The 21,409-nt window shown below is 39.4% G+C and overlaps 6 non-coding genes across 6 annotated transcripts; all 6 read right to left on the bottom strand.

The window, feature by feature from the left end:
* Nucleotides 1-81: 81 nt before the first annotated feature.
* On the bottom strand, nt 82-153 carry TRNAP-UGG (transfer RNA proline (anticodon UGG)). The gene has a single exon. It is a non-coding gene; the product is annotated as a tRNA-Pro (tRNA).
* A 2,275-nt stretch (nt 154-2,428) lies between these two features.
* On the bottom strand, nt 2,429-2,501 carry TRNAV-CAC (transfer RNA valine (anticodon CAC)). Its single transcript has one exon. It is a non-coding gene; the product is annotated as a tRNA-Val (tRNA).
* Nucleotides 2,502-5,427: 2,926 nt separating this feature from the next.
* On the bottom strand, nt 5,428-5,499 carry TRNAP-UGG (transfer RNA proline (anticodon UGG)). Its single transcript has one exon. It is a non-coding gene; the product is annotated as a tRNA-Pro (tRNA).
* A 7,702-nt stretch (nt 5,500-13,201) lies between these two features.
* TRNAV-CAC (transfer RNA valine (anticodon CAC)) lies at nt 13,202-13,274 on the bottom strand. The gene has a single exon. It is a non-coding gene; the product is annotated as a tRNA-Val (tRNA).
* A 2,923-nt stretch (nt 13,275-16,197) lies between these two features.
* Nucleotides 16,198-16,269, bottom strand: TRNAP-UGG (transfer RNA proline (anticodon UGG)). The gene has a single exon. It is a non-coding gene; the product is annotated as a tRNA-Pro (tRNA).
* Nucleotides 16,270-18,620: 2,351 nt separating this feature from the next.
* On the bottom strand, nt 18,621-18,693 carry TRNAV-CAC (transfer RNA valine (anticodon CAC)). Its single transcript has one exon. It is a non-coding gene; the product is annotated as a tRNA-Val (tRNA).
* Nucleotides 18,694-21,409: the final 2,716 nt, after the last annotated feature.

The raw sequence follows: 21,409 nt of genomic DNA on the forward strand, positions 1-21,409 counted from the left end.
TCATCCACTACTGCAAAGAGAAAATTGATATTGGCTTTGAAATGCATACTTCAATACTACTTTAAAAAAGCACCAATGAAAGGGCTCATCCGGGATTTGAACCCGGGACCTCTCGCACCCAAAGCGAGAATCATACCCCTAGACCAACGAGCCTTCGAAAGGCCCGCACCTCTGAAAAGCTAATACCAGCTCTAAGCACGCAATGAAGATCATGCTGGGGACTTTTTCATGCTTGGTCTGTGAATACACATGAAATTCAGTGTCAACTTACCCTTTCTCAAATGATATCACTATCATTTATAAGTGTCCCCTTTTATTTTGTCCCAGCATTGGACACGTCTTACAGCAAGTCAGCACTTATTTATCTATTTCTGCAGTGGCTAGACCCTAAAGAGAAAGAATAAAAAGCTGTTCATAACAACATAAGAAACACATGTTGCATTTTTTCTCAAATGCTTATTCCCTTTGTGCAAATCGGAATGCCAAGCTGAATAACTGGGCCACAGATTCTGGCTAATTATCTTTCCCTTGAATGCAAGTAGCAATAAAAACTGCCTAATGCAGGACTAAAGCATTCCTTGCAAGCCTCTAACATCATAACATAACTGAGCTGCTGGTAGCAAGCTAAGCAATACCTTCCCAAAATGAGAAGTACATGTGCTAATCCGCTCAATCAGCGCTCGATCAGGCTCGATCAGGCGAGATATAGAAAAGGTGGAAAGGGTCCAAATGGCTGTCCCTTCCTTTTTAGGGTGGGTCCTTCTGACTATCATAGGATTGCTTGTATAAGTGGCCAGGGTCAGAGAAAAAACTTTCAACCCTTCTCAGTGTTCTATCCAGAAGCAGGCATTTTCTGTGCCTTTAATTTCAGGCTTTTCCCAGCAGTCTCTGTTCTGCCTATGTAAATTAACAAAAGCAGTGCTTATTCATCACTTACTCTAATGTCCTTACTGTCCAGAAAGCTCTGCCTAAGTATGCTTTTTTTCTTTTTCAGTGAAATTCTAAATGTTTTTTCTGCCCAGTCTATGGCAGTAGAATGCTGCTTATGATGCCACATTTTGTTGAATCACCAAGGTACAACTACAGAGGAATATATGAGTCTGAACGACATGGAACTCTTAGCTAACACATCACAATGTGTGATGCTTGCCAACCAAGCACTAGATTCTGGAGCGCTGATGATCAGAACATTCTGCTCCTGAAGGAAAGGAAAGACAGCTTGATGGAAAATAAAGTCTCAGTTTATATTAACGCTCTCTCTCTCCCAATATCTATCTATCTATCTATCTATCTATCTATCTATCTATCTATCTATCTATCTATCTATCTATCTATCTATCTATCTATCTATCTATCTATCTATCTATCTATCTATCTATCTATCTATCTATCTATCTATCTATCTATCTATCTATCTATCTATCTATCTATCTATCTATCTATCTATCCATCCATCCATCCATCCATCCATCTATCTATCTATCTATCTATCTATCTATCTATCTATCTATCTATCTATCTATCTATCTATCTATCTATCTATCTATCTATCTTTATATATGGATACCTGCGTACACATACATATAGATATGCCATGCATTCCTTTAGATTTGTTCCAACCTCTTACCATTTATTTGAGAATCCCTACTTTTCAAGTGACTGCAAATTAAGTCATTTCCGGCACTTTTTGGCCGGTGCAAGGTAACAAAAACACATGACAACTTTTAATAAAAATCATTGGTCTCTTTATTAACGCGCACTGTCAAACATGGGGCTTTCACACGTCAGGTAAACATGATAACCAATATACAACAGAAGCAGATGTAGATTGCTTATCAATGCCGGGATAGAACAGTTGTGAATTGAGTAGAAGAAGGGCCCCTGAATTGATACTTATTATATACAGCCTCTAAGATAGTGAAAAATGCAGGCTAGGAAAGGAGATGCAAATATCAATGTATTAGAAAAATACATAAAGAGGAGTGATTTGCTTTTATTCATTCAAGGCTAGAAAAAATCAACATACTATTGCAAGCATTCATACACCACCAAATAGAAATAAACAATTCTGACATTAAACGTAAAGGTGATGATGCATTTGTATCATCACCTTGAGAAGGGTCACCGAGGAATTGAGCCCAGGGCTTCTGCACTTAAACACCAGAAACACTCCACTAAACTAAGATGCCTGTTGGTGCCAACAATTCCCAAAGTTAATGCATGTTCTAGGTGAGCAATGAACAGAATGCAGGGCTCTTTTCAAAGCGAGGTCTGTGAATCAACAGATACATCCACATGCCAATTACTTTAGTGTTTTTAAGAGAATTCACTTTCTTGGAACGAGTCTGCATGAAACCATCTTCAGGGCCTGGACAATTTCATGGCAAAACAGCACCTCTCAACATTGCAGCCAAGACAATATAACAACTGTTTCTGCCCGGTTTCGAACCGGGGACCTTTCGCGTGTGAGGCAAACGTGATAACCACTACACTACAGAAACAGATGTCTACAGTTGATTCTTCTGTGATGAAACTTCTCAAAACAGGCTATTCCAAGGGCCTCTGGTTTTAGATTTCTTTCATGCAACCTTCCCAGACAGCCCTAGCTGAACGCTTGTATATGCCATGCAAGTTCAGCATTTTTGCAAAATGCTTAAAGAGAAATGTTTCCTATTTGCTCAGGCAGGGCAAGGTTAAAAGCATGAGACTCTAGCAAATATTCATCCACTACTGCAAAGAGAAAATTGATATTGGCTTTGAAATGCATACTTCAATACTACTTTAAAAAAGCACCAATGAAAGGGCTCGTCTGGGATTTGAACCCGGGACCTCTCGCACCCAAAGCGAGAATCATACCCCTAGACCAACGAGCCTTCGAAAGACCCGCACCTCTGAAAAGCTAATACCAGCTCTAAGCACGCAATGAAGATCATGCTGGGGACTTTTTCATGCTTGGTCTGTGAATACACATGAAATTCAGTGTCAACTTACCCTTTCTCAAATGATATCACTATCATTTATAAGTGTCCCCTTTTATTTTGTCCCAGCATTGGACACGTCTTACAGGAAGTCAGCACTTATTTATCTATTTCTGCAGTGGCTAGACCCTAAAGAGAAAGAATAAAAAGCTGTTCATAACAACATAAGAAACACATGTTGCATTTTTTCTCAAATGCTTATTCCCTTTGTGCAAATCGGAATGCCAAGCTGAATAACTGGGCCACAGATTCTGGCTAATTATCTTTCCCTTGAATGCAAGTAGCAATAAAAACTGCCTAATGCAGGACTAAAGCATTCCTTGCAAGCCTCTAACATCATAACATAACTGAGCTGCTGGTAGCAAGCTAAGCAATACCTTCCCAAAATGAGAAGTACATGTGCTAATCCGCTCAATCAGCGCTCGATCAGGCGAGATATAGAAAAGGTGGAAAGGGTCCAAATGGCTGTCCCTTCCTTTTTAGGGTGGGTCCTTCTGACTATCATAGGATTGCTTGTACGAGTGGCCAGGGTCAGAGAAAAAACTTTCAACCCTTCTCAGTGTTCTATCCAGAAGCAGGCATTTTCTGTGCCTTTAATTTCAGGCTTTTCCCAGCAGTCTCTGTTCTGCCTATGTAAATTAACAAAAGCAGTGCTTATTCATCACTTACTCTAATGTCCTTACTGTCCAGAAAGCTCTGCCTAAGTATGCTTTTTTTCTTTTTCAGTGAAATTCTAAATGTTTTTTCTGCCCAGTCTATGGCAGTAGAATGCTGCTTATGATGCCACATTTTGTTGAATCACCAAGGTACAACTACAGAGGAATATATGAGTCTGAACGACATGGAACTCTTAGCTAACACATCACAATGTGTGATGCTTGCCAACCAAGCACTAGATTCTGGAGCGCTGATGATCAGAACATTCTGCTCCTGAAGGAAAGGAAAGACAGCTTGATGGAAAATAAAGTCTCAGTTTATATTAACGCTCTCTCTCTCCCAATATCTATCTATCTATCTATCTATCTATCTATCTATCTATCTATCTATCTATCTATCTATCTATCTATCTATCTATCTATCTATCTATCTATCTATCTATCTATCTATCTATCTATCTATCTATCTATCTATCTATCTATCTATCTATCTATCTATCTATCTATCTATCTATCTATCTATCTATCTATCTATCTATCTATCTTTATATATGGATACCTGCGTACACATACATATAGATATGCCATGCATTCCTTTAGATTTGTTCCAACCTCTTACCATTTATTTGAGAATTCCTACTTTTCAAGTGACTGCAAATGAAGTCATTTCCGGCACTTTTTGGCCGGTGCAAGGTAACAAAAACACATGCCAACTTTTAATACAAATCATTGGTCTCTTTATTAACGCGCACTGTCAAACATGGGGCTTTCACACGTCAGGTAAACATGATAACCAATACACAACAGAAGCAGATGTAGATTGCTTATCAATGCCAGGATAGAATAGTTGTGAATTGAGTAATAGAAGGGCCCCTGAATTGATACTTATTATATACAGCCTGTAAGATAGTGAAAAATGCAGGCTAGGAAAGGAGATGCAAATATCAATGTATTAGAAAAATACATAAAGAGGAGTGATTTGCTTTTATTCATTCAAGGCTAGAAAAAATCAACATACTATTGCAAGCATTCATACACCACCAAATAGAAATAAACAATTCTGACATTAAACGTAAAGGTGACGATGCATTTGTATCATCACCTTGAGAAGGGTCACCGAGGAATTGAGCCCAGGGCTTCTGCACTTAAACACCAGAAACACTCCACTAAACTAAGATGCCTGTTGGTGCCAACAATTCCCAAAGTTAATGCATGTTCTAGGTGAGCAATGAACAGAATGCAGGGCTCTTATGAAAGCGAGGTCTGTGAATCAACAGATACATCCACATGCCAATTACTTTAGTGTTTTTAAGAGAATTCACTTTCTTGGAATGAGTCTGCATGAAACCATCTTCAGGGCCTGGACAATTTCATGGCAAAACGGCACCTCTCAACATTGCAGCCAAGACAATATAACAACTGTTTCTGCCCGGTTTCATACCGGGGACCTTTCGCGTGTGAGGCGAACGTGATAACCACTACACTACAGAAACAGATGTCTACAGTTGATTCTTCTGTGATGAAACTTCTCAAAACAGGCTATTCCAAGGGCCTCTGGTTTTAGATTTCTTTCATGCAACCTTCCCAGACAGCCCTAGCTGAACGCTTGTATATGCCATGCAAGTTCAGCATTTTTGCAAAATGCTTAAAGAGAAATGTTTCCTATTTGCTCAGGCAGGGCAAGGTTAAAAGCATGAGACTCTAGCAAATATTCATCCACTACTGCAAAGAGAAAATTGATATTGGCTTTGAAATGCATACTTCAATACTACTTTAAAAAAGCACCAATGAAAGGGCTCATCCGGGATTTGAACCCGGGACCTCTCGCACCCAAAGCGAGAATCATACCCCTAGACCAACGAGCCTTCGAAAGGCCCGCACCTCTGAAAAGCTAATACCAGCTCTAAGCACGCAATGAAGATCATGCTGGGGACTTTTTCATGCTTGGTCTGTGAATACACATGAAATTCAGTGTCAACTTACCCTTTCTCAAATGATATCACTATCATTTATAAGTGTCCCCTTTTATTTTGTCCCAGCATTGGACACGTCTTACAGCAAGTCAGCACTTATTTATCTATTTCTGCAGTGGCTAGACCCTAAAGAGAAAGAATAAAAAGCTGTTCATAACAACATAAGAAACACATGTTGCATTTTTTCTCAAATGCTTATTCCCTTTGTGCAAATCGGAATGCCAAGCTGAATAACTGGGCCACAGATTCTGGCTAATTATCTTTCCCTTGAATGCAAGTAGCAATAAAAACTGCCTAATGCAGGACTAAAGCATTCCTTGCAAGCCTCTAACATCATAACATAACTGAGCTGCTGGTAGCAAGCTAAGCAATACCTTCCCAAAATGAGAAGTACATGTGCTAATCCGCTCAATCAGGCTCGATCAGGCGAGATATAGAAAAGGTGGAAAGGGTCCAAATGGCTGTCCCTTCCTTTTTAGGGTGGGTCCTTCTGACTATCATAGGATTGCTTGTATAAGTGGCCAGGGTCAGAGAAAAAACTTTCAACCCTTCTCAGTGTTCTATCCAGAAGCAGGCATTTTCTGTGCCTTTAATTTCAGGCTTTTCCCAGCAGTCTCTGTTCTGCCTATGTAAATTAACAAAAGCAGTGCTTATTCATCACTTACTCTAATGTCCTTACTGTCCAGAAAGCTCTGCCTAAGTATGCTTTTTTTCTTTTTCAGTGAAATTCGAAATGTTTTTTCTGCCCAGTCTATGGCAGTAGAATGCTGCTTATGATGCCACATTTTGTTGAATCACCAAGGTACAACTACAGAGGAATATATGAGTCTGAACGACATGGAACTCTTAGCTAACACATCACAATGTGTGATGCTTGCCAACCAAGCACTAGATTCTGGAGCGCTGATGATCAGAACATTCTGCTCCTGAAGGAAAGGAAAGACAGCTTGATGGAAAATAAAGTCTCAGTTTATATTAACGCTCTCTCTCTCCCAATATCTATCTATCTATCTATCTATCTATCTATCTATCTATCTATCTATCTATCTATCTATCTATCTATCTATCTATCTATCTATCTATCTATCTATCTATCTATCTATCTATCTATCTATCTATCTATCTATCTATCTATCTATCTATCTATCTATCTATCTATCTATCTATCTATCCATCCATCCATCCATCCATCCATCCATCCATCCATCCATCCATCCATCCATCCATCCATCCATCCATCCATCCATCCATCCATCCATCTATCTATCTATCTATCTAGCTATCTATCTATCTATCTATCTATCTATCTATCTATCTATCTATCTATCTATCTATCTATCTATCTATCTATCTATCTATCTATCTATCTTTATATATGGATACCTGCGTACACATACATATAGATATGCCATGCATTCCTTTAGATTTGTTCCAACCTTTTACCATTTATTTGAGAATCCCTACTTTTCAAGTGACTGCAAATGAAGTTATTTCCGGCACTTTTTGGCCGGTGCAAGGTAACAAAAACACATGACAACTTTTAATAAAAATCATTGATCTCTTTATTAATGCGCACTGTCAAACATGGGGCTTTCACACGTCAGGTAAACATGATAACCAATATACAACAGAAGCAGATGTAGATTGCTTATCAATGCCGGGATAGAACAGTTGTGAATTGAGTAGAAGAAGGGCCCCTGAATTGATACTTATTATATACAGCCTGTAAGATAGTGAAAAATGCAGGCTAGGAAAGGAGATGCAAATATCAATGTATTAGAAAAATACATAAAGAGGAGTGATTTGCTTTTATTCATTCAAGGCTAGAAAAAATCAACATACTATTGCAAGCATTCATACACCACCAAATAGAAATAAACAATTCTGACATTAAACGTAAAGGTGATGATGCATTTGTATCATCACCTTGAGAAGGGTCACCGAGGAATTGAGCCCAGGGCTTCTGCACTTAAACACCAGAAACACTCCACTAAACTAAGATGCCTGTTGGTGCCAACAATTCCCAAAGTTAATGCATGTTCTAGGTGAGCAATGAACAGAATGCAGGGCTCTTTTCAAAGCGAGGGAAGACTGAATAAATGATGGACCCTACCTGAGATAAGCACCTGACTACTCTACCCCCATGAGCTATCCTTGCCCTTAAGTTTAATTGAAGGGGTTGTGTGCACACTGAATGGCACCCATCAACACCGTGCCTATTCCCTAGGGAATTACAATGCAAAACAAACAACAGCAAAGGTGCACCACAAAAAATGAATCAGTTGGTATAAACGATATTAAAGTAACCATCAGAAGAAAATTCCTCAGAGATATTTAGAGTTCTTCTTTCAATCTTTATTTTTCAATCAGTATAAAAGCACAAACAGCCGACGCGTTTCGTCCCAACATGGGACTTCTTCAGGGCTGTCGGTAAAAAAGACATACACATACAATCAATCTTAATGTACAAAAGAGTATTTTTGACTTACAGTTAAAATAACATTTAACATTTACAAGACCAATTTTAAAAGAAACATAAGACATTTCTGACAAGAACATGAAGCTCATACATGATTTGGTACTGGGGCTTTTGGTCCTTTATCAATCGTTTTTATGGCAAAATGCCGGATGGCCTAAGTTTATCTGCATTATTAACAATCCTAGTGTAGATCGGAGATTCAGGATAACCTGTAAATCCCTACAATAATCCCAATTGGAGTATGATAAAATGCATTACAAGTTTATATCATCGGAAAATCTTTATACATCTTGCAGATTGCAACATGGGGAGGCAAACGTGTATGCCTAGCCTTCAACCCATGTAATTAACCGTGGAACAGTGGAAGTGGAATGCGGACCAGGGAGGCCAGAATAAATTTTGTAAGAATGATTTCTGTATATAAATGGAAATGAGCAAATGAAATCAGCCAGCCCAAGTGGAGAAAAGAACCCAAAAGTAGCATAATATTATGAAGAGAGAAGGCTGGCCCCAAATGGGTGATATGTTGTACATAGGGGGACCAAGCAAGGTAAGTCACAACATTTCAACTGCAGCAAATGTCCCATAGTCAAAGCACTATTACCTTATGAATTGGTTGGACGTCGCATGTGTGAGTAAACTTGTGAAGCAGCGTGGTCCTGGGGTAACCTTCCAGGCTTGTGTGATCCTGTTCTCTATTATATTGCTCCGAGGCTGAGTATTTAATTAGGTTTCTAGGCTAGAGTGCGAAAAAGGGGGATGACATGAATTATAGACCTCACCATATAGTGTCAGCGTATTAGACGACCTTCCAATAGGCAAAAGATTATTATTAGTTTAATTATAATATCCCTGCTGGAGATAAATCACTCCCTATCCCTATATCTGTTCAAAGAAAACAAATTCAACTTACTATAAGCTTTTCTTGGTTGACAGATCAAGCAGTATCTATAAAATATATAGGTGATGTAAGTGATCATATCACCTTGCTCATACAGGGAACTCAGTACGTTTGCTGAGGGAAGAGAGGATAAATGAGCACGAAGAGCAAATTAAAAAATGTTCTGGGAAGGTGCAAATGCTATACATACAATTAACAGTGTCAAAGAACACCTGCAAGAGATTGAGTAAAGTTCCCCAAAAAACAGTTACCTGAGTCTGAGAAAGAACTGGTTTGGGACTGGGGGTCCTATTCGTCCATTGGGAGAGGGAGTGGGCACTGTGTCCCAGTAGGCCTGTTAGAAGAAAGATTTTAAAGATAGTAGGTATTAGTAAATGATAGCTCCTGAACTCTATGAGTCTACTTTCCCAGGTTTCTTAAAATTATTATACTAGAGAAATCTATATATTAGTCAACCTATTGAAAATGTAATTCCTAATTTCTATTGTCTTAGGTATGTAGTCCAGGATACATGTGCCCCCAGCTGGATTTGGCATGTTGAGTCCACTATTAGAGAATGTTTTATACTGAAAAGGGCATCCCAAGTGGACATGACCAAAGGATATTTTGAAATATTGTCACTCTAACAAGGCAAAAAAGCTCTATCCCCAGTCTGATCTATGGGACAAAGGGAGTCTAGTATGATGGCAATAGTCCACTAGCAGTTGGCAGGCTAAAGTACTCACCGTTCTTAATATATCGGCCGGCACCCATCCACAGCCCTCGACCCGGAAGAACACCCGTGGCGACGTCGTGTTGCAAATGATGTGAGCCATAGCTGCTCCTTATATAGTTGGAGCAAAGGGTCTACACCTGGTGAGTTTCCCGCCAGCGCACACAAGCGCTGTAACAGGGGACAGAGGTATAACGCGATAATATCTTTAGTGAATTGGGCGGCCATCTTAGAACGTCTAAGGGACGTATTGATACCCCTGTTCTAAATGGTCTGTCACCAGTAGAGTTAGCGTGTCCCCTCCCTAGACAATGAGAATATGTTAATTGTATGTCTTACACATTTACGTAGACATATGACCGCTTGTATAAAAACGAACTTAAACGTATGCTGGAGAAACATTAACGACCGCCGAACATGCGCTATGGTCCTAAATAGAGCACAGGGACGTTTATCTGTCTTAGTTTATATTATAAAGCAAAGTAAATAAATCAGAACTAAATAAAGTGCAAGGACGTTTGTCTGTCTTTGTATATATTATAGGGCAAATAGTACACTATTGTACCCATTAAAATATGGCCGCCATTTACCTGTATATATACCCACAGCATTTGGAGTGGAAGCCCGAGGCTCGAGACTTGATGTCTGATGCATTCAATTTGCCCTATAATATATACAAAGACAGACAAACGTCCTTGCACTTTATTTAGGACCAGAGCGCACACTCGGCGGCCGTGAATAATTCTCCAGCACACGATTGAGCTCGGTTTAATATAAGCAGCCTTAACACCATGGAAGTATGTAAAACATACACATAGTACATTGTCATTGATTAGGGAGGGGACACGCTAGCTCTACAGACGTCAGGCCTTTTGGAACACGGGTACCAACATGTCCCTTATACGTTCCAAGATGGCCGCCCGTTTTACTTATTACATTATCACGTTTATCCTCTGTCCTTAGGCTCTATACTTGAGTTCTGATTTATTTACTTTGCTTTATAATATAAACTAAGACAGATAAACGTCCCTGTGCTCTATTTAGGACCATAGCGCATGTTCGGCGGTCGTTAATGTTTCTCCAGCATACGTTTAAGTTCGTTTTTATACAAGCGGTCATATGTCTACGTAAATGTGTAAGACATACAATTAACATATTCTCATTGTCTAGGGAGGGGACACGCTAACTCTACTGGTGACAGACCATTTAGAACAGGGGTATCAATACGTCCCTTAGACGTTCTAAGATGGCCGCCCAATTCACTAAAGATATTATCGCGTTATACCTCTGTCCCCTGTTACAGCGCTTGTGTGCGCTGGCGGGAAACTCACCAGGTGTAGACCCTTTGCTCCAACTATATAAGGAGCAGCTATGGCTCACATCATTTGCAACACGACGTCGCCACGGGTGTTCTTCCGGGTCGAGGGCTGTGGATGGGTGCCGGCCGATATATTAAGAACGGTGAGTACTTTAGCCTGCCAACTGCTAGTGGACTATTGCCATCATACTAGACTCCCTTTGTCCCATAGATCAGACTGGGGATAGAGCTTTTTTGCCTTGTTAGAGTGACAATATTTCAAAATATCCTTTGGTCATGTCCACTTGGGATGCCCTTTTCAGTATAAAACATTCTCTAATAGTGGACTCAACATGCCAAATCCAGCTGGGGGCACATGTATCCTGGACTACATACCTAAGACAATAGAAATTAGGAATTACATTTTCAATAGGTTGACTAATATATAGATTTCTCTAGTATAATAATTTTAAGAAACCTGGGAAAGTAGACTCATAGAGTTCAGGAGCTATCATTTACTAATACCTACTATCTTTAAAATCTTTCTTCTAACAGGCCTACTGGGACACAGTGCCCACTCCCTCTCCCAATGGACGAATAGGACCCCCAGTCCCAAACCAGTTCTTTCTCAGACTCAGGTAACTGTTTTTTGGGGAACTTTACTCAATCTCTTGCAGGTGTTCTTTGACACTGTTAATTGTATGTATAGCATTTGCACCTTCCCAGAACATTTTTTAATTTGCTCTTCGTGCTCATTTATCCTCTCTTCCCTCAGCAAACGTACTGAGTTCCCTGTATGAGCAAGGTGATATGATCACTTACATCACCTATATATTTTATAGATACTGCTTGATCTGTCAACCAAGAAAAGCTTATAGTAAGTTGAATTTGTTTTCTTTGAACAGATATAGGGATAGGGAGTGATTTATCTCCAGCAGGGATATTATAATTAAACTAATAATAATCTTTTGCCTATTGGAAGGTCGTCTAATACGCTGACACTATATGGTGAGGTCTATAATTCATGTCATCCCCCTTTTTCGCACTCTAGCCTAGAAACCTAATTAAATACTCAGCCTCGGAGCAATATAATAGAGAACAGGATCACACAAGCCTGGAAGGTTACCCCAGGACCACGCTGCTTCACAAGTTTACTCACACATGCGACGTCCAACCAATTCATAAGGTAATAGTGCTTTGACTATGGGACATTTGCTGCAGTTGAAATGTTGTGACTTACCTTGCTTGGTCCCCCTATGTACAACATATCACCCATTTGGGGCCAGCCTTCTCTCTTCATAATATTATGCTACTTTTGGGTTCTTTTCTCCACTTGGGCTGGCTGATTTCATTTGCTCATTTCCATTTATATACAGAAATCATTCTTACTAAATTTATTCTGGCCTCCCTGGTCCGCATTCCACTTCCCACTGTTCCACGGTTAATTACATGGGTTGAAGGCTAGGCATACACGTTTGCCTCCCCATGTTGCAATCTGCAAGATGTATAAAGATTTTCCGATGATATAAACTTGTAATGCATTTTATCATACTCCAATTGGGATTATTGTAGGGATTTACAGGTTATCCTGAATCTCCGATCTACACTAGGATTGTTAATAATGCAGATAAACTTAGGCCATCCGGCATTTTGCCATAAAAACGATTGATAAAGGACCAAAAGCCCCAGTACCAAATCATGTATGAGCTTCATGTTCTTGTCAGAAATGTCTTATGTTTCTTTTAAAATTGGTCTTGTAAATGTTAAATGTTATTTTAACTGTAAGTCAAAAATACTCTTTTGTACATTAAGATTGATTGTATGTGTATGTCTTTTTTACCGACAGCCCTGAAGAAGTCCCATGTTGGGACGAAACGCGTCGGCTGTTTGTGCTTTTATACTGATTGAAAAATAAAGATTGAAAGAAGAACTCTAAATATCTCTGAGGAATTTTCTTCTGATGGTTACTTTAATATCGTTTATACCAACTGATTCATTTTTTGTGGTGCACCTTTGCTGTTGTTTGTTTTCTCTTTTCAAAGCGAGGTCTGTGAATCAACAGATACATCCACATGCCAATTACTTTAGTGTTTTTAAGAGAATTCACTTTCTTGGAACGAGTCTGCATGAAACCATCTTCAGGGCCTGGACAATTTCATGGCAAAACAGCACCTCTCAACATTGCAGCCAAGACAATATAACAACTGTTTCTGCCCGGTTTCGAACCGGGGACCTTTCGCGTGTGAGGCAAACGTGATAACCACTACACTACAGAAACAGATGTCTACAGTTGATTCTTCTGTGATGAAACTTCTCAAAACAGGCTATTCCAAGGGCCTCTGGTTTTAGATTTCTTTCATGCAACCTTCCCAGACAGCCCTAGCTGAACGCTTGTATATGCCATGCAAGTTCAGCATTTTTGCAAAATGCTTAAAGAGAAATGTTTCCTATTTGCTCAGGCAGGGCAAGGTTAAAAGCATGAGACTCTAGCAAATATTCATCCACTACTGCAAAGAGAAAATTGATATTGGCTTTGAAATGCATACTTCAATACTACTTTAAAAAAGCACCAATGAAAGGGCTCGTCTGGGATTTGAACCCGGGACCTCTCGCACCCAAAGCGAGAATCATACCCCTAGACCAACGAGCCTTCGAAAGACCTGCACCTCTGAAAAGCTAATACCAGCTCTAAGCACGCAATGAAGATCATGCTGGGGACTTTTTCATGCTTGGTCTGTGAATACACATGAAATTCAGTGTCAACTTACCCTTTCTCAAATGATATCACTATCATTTATAAGTGTCCCCTTTTATTTTGTCCCAGCATTGGACACGTCTTACAGGAAGTCAGCACTTATTTATCTATTTCTGCAGTGGCTAGACCCTAAAGAGAAAGAATAAAAAGCTGTTCATAACAACATAAGAAACACATGTTGCATTTTTTCTCAAATGCTTATTCCCTTTGTGCAAATCGGAATGCCAAGCTGAATAACTGGGCCACAGATTCTGGCTAATTATCTTTCCCTTGAATGCAAGTAGCAATAAAAACTGCCTAATGCAGGACTAAAGCATTCCTTGCAAGCCTCTAACATCATAACATAACTGAGCTGCTGGTAGCAAGCTAAGCAATACCTTCCCAAAATGAGAAGTACATGTGCTAATCCGCTCAATCAGCGCTCGATCAGGCTCGATCAGGCGAGATATAGAAAAGGTGGAAAGGGTCCAAATGGCTGTCCCTTCCTTTTTAGGGTGGGTCCTTCTGACTATCATAGGATTGCTTGTACGAGTGGCCAGGGTCAGAGAAAAAACTTTCAACCCTTCTCAGTGTTCTATCCAGAAGCAGGCATTTTCTGTGCCTTTAATTTCAGGCTTTTCCCAGCAGTCTCTGTTCTGCCTATGTAAATTAACAAAAGCAGTGCTTATTCATCACTTACTCTAATGTCCTTACTGTCCAGAAAGCTCTGCCTAAGTATGCTTTTTTTCTTTTTCAGTGAAATTCTAAATGTTTTTTCTGCCCAGTCTATGGCAGTAGAATGCTGCTTATGATGCCACATTTTGTTGAATCACCAAGGTACAACTACAGAGGAATATATGAGTCTGAACGACATGGAACTCTTAGCTAACACATCACAATGTGTGATGCTTGCCAACCAAGCACTAGATTCTGGAGCGCTGATGATCAGAACATTCTGCTCCTGAAGGAAAGGAAAGACAGCTTGATGGAAAATAAAGTCTCAGTTTATATTAACGCTCTCTCTCTCCCAATATCTATCTATCTATCTATCTATCTATCTATCTATCTATCTATCTATCTATCTATCTATCTATCTATCTATCTATCTATCTATCTATCTATCTATCTATCTATCTATCTATCTATCTATCTATCTATCTATCTATCTATCTATCTATCTATCTATCTATCCATCCATCCATCCATCCATCCATCCATCCATCCATCCATCCATCCATCCATCCATCCATCCATCCATCCATCCATCCATCTATCTATCTATCTATCTATCTATCTATCTAGCTATCTATCTATCTATCTATCTATCTATCTATGTATCATTTCCGGCACTTTTTGGCCGGTGCAAGGTAACAAAAACACATGCCAACTTTTAATACAAATCATTGGTCTCTTTATTAACGCGCACTGTCAAACATGGGGCTTTCACACGTCAGGTAAACATGATAACCAATACACAACAGAAGCAGATGTAGATTGCTTATCAATGCCAGGATAGAATAGTTGTGAATTGAGTAATAGAAGGGCCCCTGAATTGATACTTATTATATACAGCCTGTAAGATAGTGAAAAATGCAGGCTAGGAAAGGAGATGCAAATATCAATGTATTAGAAAAATACATAAAGAGGAGTGATTTGCTTTTATTCATTCAAGGCTAGAAAAAATCAACATACTATTGCAAGCATTCATACACCACCAAATAGAAATAAACAATTCTGACATTAAACGTAAAGGTGACGATGCATTTGTATCATCACCTTGAGAAGGGTCACCGAGGAATTGAGCCCAGGGCTTCTGCACTTAAACACCAGAAACACTCCACTAAACTAAGATGCCTGTTGGTGCCAACAATTCCCAAAGTTAATGCATGTTCTAGGTGAGCAATGAACAGAATGCAGGGCTCTTATGAAAGCGAGGTCTGTGAATCAACAGATACATCCACATGCCAATTACTTTAGTGTTTTTAAGAGAATTCACTTTCTTGGAATGAGTCTGCATGAAACCATCTTCAGGGCCTGGACAATTTCATGGCAAAACGGCACCTCTCAACATTGCAGCCAAGACAATATAACAACTGTTTCTGCCCGGTTTCATACCGGGGACCTTTCGCGTGTGAGGCGAACGTGATAACCACTACACTACAGAAACAGATGTCTACAGTTGATTCTTCTGTGATGAAACTTCTCAAAACAGGCTATTCCAAGGGCCTCTGGTTTTAGATTTCTTTCATGCAACCTTCCCAGACAGCCCTAGCTGAACGCTTGTATATGCCATGCAAGTTCAGCATTTTTGCAAAATGCTTAAAGAGAAATGTTTCCTATTTGCTCAGGCAGGGCAAGGTTAAAAGCATGAGACTCTAGCAAATATTCATCCACTACTGCAAAGAGAAAATTGATATTGGCTTTGAAATGCATACTTCAATACTACTTTAAAAAAGCACCAATGAAAGGGCTCATCCGGGATTTGAACCCGGGACCTCTCGCACCCAAAGCGAGAATCATACCCCTAGACCAACGAGCCTTCGAAAGGCCCGCACCTCTGAAAAGCTAATACCAGCTCTAAGCACGCAATGAAGATCATGCTGGGGACTTTTTCATGCTTGGTCTGTGAATACACATGAAATTCAGTGTCAACTTACCCTTTCTCAAATGATATCACTATCATTTATAAGTGTCCCCTTTTATTTTGTCCCAGCATTGGACACGTCTTACAGCAAGTCAGCACTTATTTATCTATTTCTGCAGTGGCTAGACCCTAAAGAGAAAGAATAAAAAGCTGTTCATAACAACATAAGAAACACATGTTGCATTTTTTCTCAAATGCTTATTCCCTTTGTGCAAATCGGAATGCCAAGCTGAATAACTGGGCCACAGATTCTGGCTAATTATCTTTCCCTTGAATGCAAGTAGCAATAAAAACTGCCTAATGCAGGACTAAAGCATTCCTTGCAAGCCTCTAACATCATAACATAACTGAGCTGCTGGTAGCAAGCTAAGCAATACCTTCCCAAAATGAGAAGTACATGTGCTAATCCGCTCAATCAGCGCTCGATCAGGCTCGATCAGGCGAGATATAGAAAAGGTGGAAAGGGTCCAAATGGCTGTCCCTTCCTTTTTAGGGTGGGTCCTTCTGACTATCATAGGATTGCTTGTATAAGTGGCCAGGGTCAGAGAAAAAACTTTCAACCCTTCTCAGTGTTCTATCCAGAAGCAGGCATTTTCTGTGCCTTTAATTTCAGGCTTTTCCCAGCAGTCTCTGTTCTGCCTATGTAAATTAACAAAAGCAGTGCTTATTCATCACTTACTCTAATGTCCTTACTGTCCAGAAAGCTCTGCCTAAGTATGCTTTTTTTCTTTTTCAGTGAAATTCTAAATGTTTTTTCTGCCCAGTCTATGGCAGTAGAATGCTGCTTATGATGCCACATTTTGTTGAATCACCAAGGTACAACTACAGAGGAATATATGAGTCTGAACGACATGGAACTCTTAGCTAACACATCACAATGTGTGATGCTTGCCAACCAAGCACTAGATTCTGGAGCGCTGATGATCAGAACATTCTGCTCCTGAAGGAAAGGAAAGACAGCTTGATGGAAAATAAAGTCTCAGTTTATATTAACGCTCTCTCTCTCCCAATATCTATCTATCTATCTATCTATCTATCTATCTATCTATCTATCTATCTATCTATCTATCTATCTATCTATCTATCTATCTATCTATCTATCTATCTATCTATCTATCTATCTATCTATCTATCTATCTATCTATCTATCTATCTATCTATCTATCTATCTATCTATCTATCTATCTATCTATCTATCTATCTATCTATCTATCTATCTATCTATCTATCTATCTATCTATCCATCCATCCATCCATCCATCCATCTATCTATCTATCTATCTATCTATCTATCTATCTATCTATCTATCTATCTATCTATCTATCTATCTATCTATCTATCTATCTATCTATCTATCTATCTATCTATCTTTATATATGGATACCTGCGTACACATACATATAGATATGCCATGCATTCCTTTAGATTTGTTCCAACCTCTTACCATTTATTTGAGAATCCCTACTTTTCAAGTGACTGCAAATTAAGTCATTTCCGGCACTTTTTGGCCGGTGCAAGGTAACAAAAACACATGACAACTTTTAATAAAAATCATTGGTCTCTTTATTAACGCGCACTGTCAAACATGGGGCTTTCACACGTCAGGTAAACATGATAACCAATATACAACAGAAGCAGATGTAGATTGCTTATCAATGCCGGGATAGAACAGTTGTGAATTGAGTAGAAGAAGGGCCCCTGAATTGATACTTATTATATACAGCCTCTAAGATAGTGAAAAATGCAGGCTAGGAAAGGAGATGCAAATATCAATGTATTAGAAAAATACATAAAGAGGAGTGATTTGCTTTTATTCATTCAAGGCTAGAAAAAATCAACATACTATTGCAAGCATTCATACACCACCAAATAGAAATAAACAATTCTGACATTAAACGTAAAGGTGATGATGCATTTGTATCATCACCTTGAGAAGGGTCACCGAGGAATTGAGCCCAGGGCTTCTGCACTTAAACACCAGAAACACTCCACTAAACTAAGATGCCTGTTGGTGCCAACAATTCCCAAAGTTAATGCATGTTCTAGGTGAGCAATGAACAGAATGCAGGGCTCTTTTCAAAGCGAGGTCTGTGAATCAACAGATACATCCACATGCCAATTACTTTAGTGTTTTTAAGAGAATTCACTTTCTTGGAACGAGTCTGCATGAAACCATCTTCAGGGCCTGGACAATTTCATGGCAAAACAGCACCTCTCAACATTGCAGCCAAGACAATATAACAACTGTTTCTGCCCGGTTTCGAACCGGGGACCTTTCGCGTGTGAGGCAAACGTGATAACCACTACACTACAGAAACAGATGTCTACAGTTGATTCTTCTGTGATGAAACTTCTCAAAACAGGCTATTCCAAGGGCCTCTGGTTTTAGATTTCTTTCATGCAACCTTCCCAGACAGCCCTAGCTGAACGCTTGTATATGCCATGCAAGTTCAGCATTTTTGCAAAATGCTTAAAGAGAAATGTTTCCTATTTGCTCAGGCAGGGCAAGGTTAAAAGCATGAGACTCTAGCAAATATTCATCCACTACTGCAAAGAGAAAATTGATATTGGCTTTGAAATGCATACTTCAATACTACTTTAAAAAAGCACCAATGAAAGGGCTCGTCTGGGATTTGAACCCGGGACCTCTCGCACCCAAAGCGAGAATCATACCCCTAGACCAACGAGCCTTCGAAAGACCCGCACCTCTGAAAAGCTAATACCAGCTCTAAGCACGCAATGAAGATCATGCTGGGGACTTTTTCATGCTTGGTCTGTGAATACACATGAAATTCAGTGTCAACTTACCCTTTCTCAAATGATATCACTATCATTTATAAGTGTCCCCTTTTATTTTGTCCCAGCATTGGACACGTCTTACAGGAAGTCAGCACTTATTTATCTATTTCTGCAGTGGCTAGACCCTAAAGAGAAAGAATAAAAAGCTGTTCATAACAACATAAGAAACACATGTTGCATTTTTTCTCAAATGCTTATTCCCTTTGTGCAAATCGGAATGCCAAGCTGAATAACTGGGCCACAGATTCTGGCTAATTATCTTTCCCTTGAATGCAAGTAGCAATAAAAACTGCCTAATGCAGGACTAAAGCATTCCTTGCAAGCCTCTAACATCATAACATAACTGAGCTGCTGGTAGCAAGCTAAGCAATACCTTCCCAAAATGAGAAGTACATGTGCTAATCCGCTCAATCAGCGCTCGATCAGGCGAGATCAGGCGAGATATAGAAAAGGTGGAAAGGGTCCAAATGGCTGTCCCTTCCTTTTTAGGGTGGGTCCTTCTGACTATCATAGGATTGCTTGTACGAGTGGCCAGGGTCAGAGAAAAAACTTTCAACCCTTCTCAGTGTTCTATCCAGAAGCAGGCATTTTCTGTGCCTTTAATTTCAGGCTTTTCCCAGCAGTCTCTGTTCTGCCTATGTAAATTAACAAAAGCAGTGCTTATTCATCACTTACTCTAATGTCCTTACTGTCCAGAAAGCTCTGCCTAAGTATGCTTTTTTTCTTTTTCAGTGAAATTCTAAATGTTTTTTCTGCCCAGTCTATGGCAGTAGAATGCTGCTTATGATGCCACATTTTGTTGAATCACCAAGGTACAACTACAGAGGAATATATGAGTCTGAACGACATGGAACTCTTAGCTAACACATCACAATGTGTGATGCTTGCCAACCAAGCACTAGATTCTGGAGCGCTGATGATCAGAACATTCTGCTCCTGAAGGAAAGGAAAGACAGCTTGATGGAAAATAAAGTCTCAGTTTATATTAACGCTCTCTCTCTCCCAATATCTATCTATCTATCTATCTATCTATCTATCTATCTATCTATCTATCTATCTATCTATCTATCTATCTATCTATCTATCTATCTATCTATCTATCTATCTATCTATCTATCTATCTATCTATCTATCTATCTATCTATCTATCTATCTATCTATCTATCTATCTATCTATCTATCTATCTATCTATCTATCTTTATATATGGATACCTGCGTACACATACATATAGATATGCCATGCATTCCTTTAGATTTGTTCCAACCTCTTACCATTTATTTGAGAATTCCTACTTTTCAAGTGACTGCAAATGAAGTCATTTCCGGCACTTTTTGGCCGGTGCAAGGTAACAAAAACACATGCCAACTTTTAATACAAATCATTGGTCTCTTTATTAACGCGCACTGTCAAACATGGGGCTTTCACACGTCAGGTAAACATGATAACCAATACACAACAGAAGCAGATGTAGATTGCTTATCAATGCCAGGATAGAATAGTTGTGAATTGAGTAATAGAAGGGCCCCTGAATTGATACTTATTATATACAGCCTGTAAGATAGTGAAAAATGCAGGCTAGGAAAGGAGATGCAAATATCAATGTATTAGAAAAATACATAAAGGGGAGTGATTTGCTTTTATTCATTCAAGGCTAGAAAAAATCAACATACTATTGCAAGCATTCATACACCACCAAATAGAAATAAACAATTCTGACATTAAACGTAAAGGTGACGATGCATTTGTATCATCACCTTGAGAAGGGTCACCGAGGAATTGAGCCCAGGGCTTCTGCACTTAAACACCAGAAACACTCCACTAAACTAAGATGCCTGTTGGTGCCAACAATTCCCAAAGTTAATGCATGTTCTAGGTGAGCAATGAACAGAATGCAGGGCTCTTATGAAAGCGAGGTCTGTGAATCAACAGATACATCCACATGCCAATTACTTTAGTGTTTTTAAGAGAATTCACTTTCTTGGAATGAGTCTGCATGAAACCATCTTCAGGGCCTGGACAATTTCATGGCAAAACGGCACCTCTCAACATTGCAGCCAAGACAATATAACAACTGTTTCTGCCCGGTTTCATACCGGGGACCTTTCGCGTGTGAGGCGAACGTGATAACCACTACACTACAGAAACAGATGTCTACAGTTGATTCTTCTGTGATGAAACTTCTCAAAACAGGCTATTCCAAGGGCCTCTGGTTTTAGATTTCTTTCATGCAACC

This window comes from Lissotriton vulgaris, chromosome 8 (assembly GCF_964263255.1).
Source record: "Lissotriton vulgaris chromosome 8, aLisVul1.2, whole genome shotgun sequence".
Lineage (NCBI taxonomy): Eukaryota > Metazoa > Chordata > Amphibia > Caudata > Salamandridae > Lissotriton > Lissotriton vulgaris.